This window comes from Lagopus leucura, unplaced genomic scaffold (assembly GCF_019238085.1).
Source record: "Lagopus leucura isolate 7727_CA_CO unplaced genomic scaffold, USGS_WTPT01 ss_100009-16_subseq_1:344916_obj, whole genome shotgun sequence".
NCBI classification, from domain to species: Eukaryota; Metazoa; Chordata; class Aves; order Galliformes; family Phasianidae; genus Lagopus; species Lagopus leucura.
In genome coordinates this window covers 57,552-64,139 of record NW_024966145.1, presented here as the reverse complement: position 1 = coordinate 64,139, position 6,588 = coordinate 57,552, and the positions used below count along the sequence as shown (strand labels likewise).

The following is a 6,588-nucleotide window of genomic DNA, read 5'->3' as shown; positions in this document are numbered from 1 at the left end:
ACTGGATTGCATCATGGGAGTCTACCAAGCTGGAAATACTTCAGTGAGTATTTCCTGTATTTCTCAGTATGCAGCATTAAACAAATGCATAAGAGTTTTCAGTCATTTGAAGTGAGGTGTTCAACTTGTGTCTAGATATTTTTATGTTTAGATGTCCCAAATATGTCCTAAGGAACATGTCATATGACACCAGGCTATAGGCATTTATTGTTTATTTTTATTCCCATTCAAGATAAATGTTTGGCTGTTGGAGGTTTGTTTCTTTGTTTTCCCCTGGTAAGCTATACTATAATAATGTACTTACCACTTGCACTATTTTAAAAAATGTATCATAGCTAATTACCTTGACCTCAGAGTTCAGATTATACTGGCTTTATTGCCTCTAAAGATCTAATCTTAACAGGTAATGGGAACACTCCAGTTCTAGATTACCTCATATGCTGTGTATATCTAAGAAAACTGAATGCAACAGCAGAGTGAAGGTGGTGGTGGATAACTGGTATTTCTTATTATCCATAAACAGATTAATGCTCATTTATTTAGATGCTTTTCACACTGATAAAGCTGATTTTGTGCTGACAGATTCCAGAGGTGCCTTCTCTGATTATAAACTTAGGAAAAGATGCTTCAATATAACAAACCTTAGATTAGAAATACCTTTCTAATACCTTTCCTTTCTCCAGGAAAAAGGCAAATTTCTGTTTGAGATGTAGGATCTAGTCATCTACCAGGAAGGAAGTCTCTGGCATTTTTACTGGTAGGAGCTTCAAATAGTACAGATCTGGTGTTTTACCCTTCTGGAGGAGTATCTAAAATAAATTTCTCAGTTAAATCAATTGGTCAAGCCACACTTCAGGAAAGGAGACTGAAGTGAATGAGAAAAGTCCAGAATGAAAGTGTGCTGGAAGGAAGAAATTGGTTTTTTTTATCTTTTGACCTAGAATCTTCTCTGAGGATCTGAGGCCACATGGTACCAAGTAAATCCTGTTATATTTTAAGGTCAAGTTAAATGAAGAAGATCTTACACTGGCTGATCCCAAATTGTTTTTTTTTGTTGTTGTTGTTGTTGATTCAATCAATTTTAGTCAAAACAAATTGGGGAGTAACATCCCACATATGCTAAATTACAAGTTCTATCATGAATTCCTGGAGCAAAGACAGCTGGGGACTATCATTACCAACAGGAGCTTAGTTGAAGGAAGTGACTCTCTTGAGCTGTCTCAGTTGACATTAGGGCTGTGTGCCTACAGCCTAACAAGTAAAACAACAGTAGTTACATAGAACACCATAACAAATAGTTCCTTACTGGAGAACTTTAGTTTTCAGTTTGTTAACATCCACAGCATGAAGCTGTCTCCAGACAAGTTCTGGATTGACTAAAAATACAAGGCTCTGCCGAAATGCTAGGCAAACAGAAACATGTTAATAAAGTATTTTCTATAAAGTTATTTTGTCTCTGTGTAAAGCAAACGAAATACAAGAATTAACACAGAATAAATGAAAGGAAGACCTAGGATGCTTGCAAGTAATTTGAATGCATAAGAATATACTGAAACATATGTGACACAGGCTTTTAAGAGCTAGAATCTTAACTGCATTTTGTTGAATTGTAGTTATAATGTACAGTGAAGTCAGAGCATTTGTAAACAAGAGCGAATAGCAGTACATAATACTATAATGTGATAGAAAGTATAGCAATAACAGCAGAATGAGACCAAGCCCAAATACAGCAGCTATAGACACAGAAACAAATGAGGAAAAGGGAGGGAAAAAAAAAAAAAAAAAAACCAAACAACCCTTAAATGAGGTCTGGGAAGGGGGTGGATCTTGGTTCCACCCCTTCCAGTCACTTAGGGGCATTGCTTGCACCTGAGTTGCTTGCAGCTGGGTTGGCCCTGCCTTCCCCCCAGGTGCTCAATCACTGTTTGAGGCTATGACTTGGCATTTCTGTTACGCAGTAGAATCCCAAAGCTTAAAAATAAAATAATTTTTGCTAGTAGAATATGAGCATGCACTGATCAGTGATAAGTAATGCGGTATTAAGTGTCATATGTGAACTGTTAATGCTCGTAGAGTTTGTAGAACTAATAAACACTTACTTTGTGTTGAAAGCAGTTAGGGAATAAATACTTGTTGTTAGCAGCTCTGTTTACTTGAAGTCCACCTCCAGATTTCTTGAAAAGTTTCAGACAAGACTTTACAATTACTCAGTAAAAATAAGGTGCTACAATCACCAGGACAAAAGAATGCAATGCCATGTAAAAGAAGCAGAGAATAACCTTATTCTTTGGTGTTTAAAACACAGATGATGACTGGAAAACATACTGCTTAAAAACACTGTTTATCCTACATTATACTGTATGTTTTTTAATTTCCTTTCCCTCTCACTGTTACTCAGGATGTCTCCTTGATCCCAACATGCTAGTTTCTTCTTTATTCAAGCCTTTTGTTTCCTCCCCAAACTCTTTGAAAACATTTATTTCACAAGAGATATTTCTTGTATAATATTTTCTAACTAGCCTTTCTCTCTGCTTAGTACAGGCTTTGTTCTGCACCTAGAAATTACCTACTGTGTAATCACCTATTTCTTGTCTTTGAATGAAGGTTTATTCCATATCACCTCAGTACAGCCTTCAGCATTGTTACCCGTTCTACCTTTCAACACTGCATACCACTTTGATCAAACCTTCTGACAATTTTTTTTTCTGTGGAACTTCTCTGCCTCCTGTTCCAAAGTACATTTCTCTGACTAGGAATATTGTTTTAGGATTGTATCTTTATTATCTGCTCCCCTTAAACTATCTTTCATCTATTCATCATCATCCTATGTTTTGAAGTCCATCAAAAGCCTTCGTTGAGCAGAGTATGTGAACAGAATCGTTGTTCAGCAAAATGTGTAGTTGACTTTATGTTGTGTTTTTATAACTGAGTTAAAAGCACATGTACTCTTGCACTGGGTCCAGTTCCTAGAGATGATGAATGAGGTGCAACCACACTCATTTTTCTCCCTCTGACTCTTCCTCCTCCCTCACTTGGGGGCACTATTCCAACAGATTTGAACTTAAGACAACTATATTTGAAAATGAAAGTTTCCATCAAAAAGTGCTCTGAAAAGTGATATGCTGGTTATTACTATTTGGAACAGGTGGCCAGATAAGAAGCATAGCACTCAATTAAAATTCACTCTACCACTTTTCTTGGTTTCTATTAGAGTCTTTTAAGGTGTGGCACATACCCATGATCAGCTGATGCTGGATCAAATTTTTATGACTATCAAATTAATTTGATAAATGAGGAAGGCTGTTGCTAGATTCTTACTATCCAAAGCTGTCAGGAGGGAGCATCTCTTGCTGTGCCTCGTGGCACAGGACCTGGGCAGATCTCTCCAGTGCGAGTGCAGCTGTCACTATCCACAGATCCAGCAGAGGGAAGTGTTGTTCTAAAATATGCACCCCCACTACTTGTGGGTAGTACTTACAAACTGCAAGTCACAGTACTGCACCAGGAGATCAATGATCTGGAGCGTATGAAATATGTGATTTATAAATTCTCAGAAGACAAAGAAGCTTTAGCAAATGCCAGAAAGAGCAAGCATGATAATAATCAGGATTTGCCATGGACAGAAATGAAATTATCTGTAGATCTTTGGAGCTTAAATGTTTTTATTCTCTTTTGGAGAACAAATGTTTGTGTGGCATTTTAGAGATTAAAGGGTTATGATCTGATGGCTTGTGCTTCAGCTAGCTGTGAAGCTTTCATATTAAAAGATGAGATCTTGAAAAACACGTGGTCCAAAATATACTTGGTGATCACAAGGCAAGTTGTCTTAGAAAGCTTTATTCAAAAGGTCTGGGTTCATTTCAGATAATTGCTTCCAGAGCAATTGTCATTCATGATGCTGTTGCTCCAACAACTCCAAGCAGCACTGGAGGGCTAAAAGTCAAGTATAATGTCACCTTTGTGAAAGAAAGTTCAATTAGAAATATTTTAAAGTGAAAATTCAATGTCAAATATTACCCATCTAAATATATAATACCCTGTGTAGCTTTGTCTTACTTATTCCATCAAATTTCCAAGGAGTATGTGAGTGAAGAGACTGAAGTGCATGCTCAAGACAGCCATTAGTCATGCATACCATTTGAAACTGTAATTTCTTCTGAAGCTCAGAGCTGGTTTTGTAACACCTAAGCATCAAGTTAAGAAAGATCAGGGGATGGCATGATGTGTAAAATGAAACTCAACTTTTCTTAGAGTATGGTAACTGTGGAGTCAGTGGTTGAGCACTTGGGGAAAAGACCTGGGAGCACAGATGAAGACAATTCAGCTGTGTGACCGGAAGGGGCGAAGCCTGGCTGTACTTCTTTTAGACCTCATTTAAGGGCTGGCTGATGCAGGGAAGGTTTTTTTGGTTGGAGATCCATTTCTTGGGAAGTTTCTATTGTAAGCCTAGGTTTTCAGAGACAGGTGAGCACTTTTACTTTTGTAATATCTTTCTGTTTGTTTGTTTGCTTTTTTTACATTTAAATTGTAAGATGTTGGTTTTTGTGTGTCTTATAAATGTCTAAGATGAACTATTTAAGCTTGAAGAATGTTTTCCAGATAATGCTGTTTGAAAAATATCAGAAGGCGCTCACCCTAATATATTTGTTTTAGGACAACTCTAAAGATGAACTTACCCATTGGGTTTACAGCTGGGAGTTGTACAGCTAAAAACAGCATTGGTCTTAAGTGGGCAGTGTGGGCTCAGAGGTCATTGTCCAGAGACCTATGGGGTGTGATAGATAGGTTGAGTGCTCCCTCTGTGGATCCTCAGGAGCTATTCAGCAGCAGAATAAATAGAACCAAAGGCAAATTAAGTTGTAATCTGTTGCTCAAGCAATTAGAACCTCATAACCATTAGGTGAAGTTCCAACTGAATATTCTTCCTGTTATTTTTATCACAACAGAGTGTTCCTGGTTTTGTAATCTAATGAAATAATAATTTATCTTCCTAGCTTATTACTGATAAAAAAAAAAAGTGTGTCAGGTCTGGCAGACAGACTTTTCATTCTTAGTAAGTAAGAATAAAAATTATAGAATACGATTACAGAATAAAATATATCTATTTTGCTCACAAAAAGGGTAAGTAGTTCCAATATGATAAAACAGATTAAATCATTAATCAGGGAAATGCTAGCAGAGGAGGTGATTCATATTGATGTTGCAGTCAGCTAAGGAAGATGCAAGTCAGGAAACAAATAGGACTGCTGGCCTGACTGATATTTACCAAAGTTCAAGAATGATTTTTGGAGAAGAAGCTGCAGAAAATGTCTCGTTACCATCACTGTAACACACTGTAACACAACAGCATCTCCTCTGAGGTTAAAATACCACTAATTGGAGTCTACCACTGTAAGTGAAAGCTATCAGCCTGAAGTAAATACAAAACAAATACATTCTGCACCATGATAACAATATGGCTGCAAACCAGGAAAATGAGCATGCAATTTTTTACGATGTATCTGTTTGTATTAGTGTAGGTTCGGATTAAAGTGCAAGCTTCAGTTTCAGTAACTAGTTTCACTTTGGACTCAATTGTCATGAGTTTCAAAACCTTTTTTGCATGGCAGTATATTTTAATAGCCCTTCTAAAAGCTGAAACTAACAGTAGTACCTACATGTGTGCTCAATATGTTTTAGAAATTATTATTTTCACAAAGATTTGTGCCAATGCTGCCTAAATGAGGGGAGGTTTGTGTAGATGTGAGGAAAAGGATTGCTTTGAAAATAGATGTAAAGCTGATGACAAGACAAAGGGCAAACATTTTATATCAGAATGTAAGGAACGTAATTATGTTGTAACTAGGATTTTGAGTAGATATTTGCAGTGGAGTTAGTAAAAATCAAAATATTGCAGGAGAATTACTTGAGTACATTCAGCTGTTTGTGTGCATAACTAAGAGAAGGTAGAAACAACCCATTTTTCCCAGCTCTTTGTAGGAATCGAGGCAGAACTCCAATTTTTCTTCTGTGCTTCATGCATTTAGCCCAGAAGAAGCAGCCTTTGCAGACATGCTTGAGGGAGGGAATCACCTGACAGCTGGAGAAAGAGAACAGGAAAGTCAAATGAACTTCTGGCGGTTTTTAAAGTGTTGTGTGTACCTGTGGCTTTTTTAATGTCATCTGTTTTTGACTGAAGTTGAATAGCTGAATTAGGGCCTTGCTGTGCAGCCCGGCGGCTTTCGGCTATCCCTTTCATGAAGGAGGGCGCTCACTGGGCGTGCCTGACCACAACAACAGGGCTGCAGCTCTGCAACGCGTGCGGAGGTGGGAAAGCTCAAGCTCGCTTAATGCACGCATTCACTTTTTATTTGTTTTAATGATCGCGGCCGGCAACGGTTGTTTTCTCACCTCTTTTACCTCCCACTTTATCTTGTCCGTTAGTCAGAACGCGGGGGGGGGCGGCAGCCTCCGCGCCACTTCCCCGGCTCCGGCCGGGCCTCGGCACGGGCCTCTTATCGCTCCCCGGCCGCTTCCGCCCCGTGCGGCCAACGCGGCCCGGCCGCGCGGCGCGATGCGGCGCGAAGGAGACCTGGGCGGGAACCGCCC

General features: G+C 38.7%; 1 long non-coding RNA gene across 2 annotated transcripts; it reads right to left on the bottom strand.

Annotated features, from left to right (window-relative positions):
* Positions 1 to 3,629: 3,629 nt before the first annotated feature.
* Positions 3,630 to 6,482, bottom strand: LOC122192440. 2 transcript variants are annotated; one of them, XR_006182606.1, is made up of 4 exons: positions 6,391 to 6,482; positions 5,906 to 6,079; positions 4,677 to 4,816; positions 3,630 to 3,956 (listed from the first exon to the last, which is right to left on the bottom strand). It is a non-coding gene; the product is annotated as an uncharacterized LOC122192440 (long non-coding RNA). The 2 variants fall into 2 exon arrangements; XR_006182605.1 differs by having other exon boundaries at positions 4,677 to 4,765.
* Positions 6,483 to 6,588: the final 106 nt, after the last annotated feature.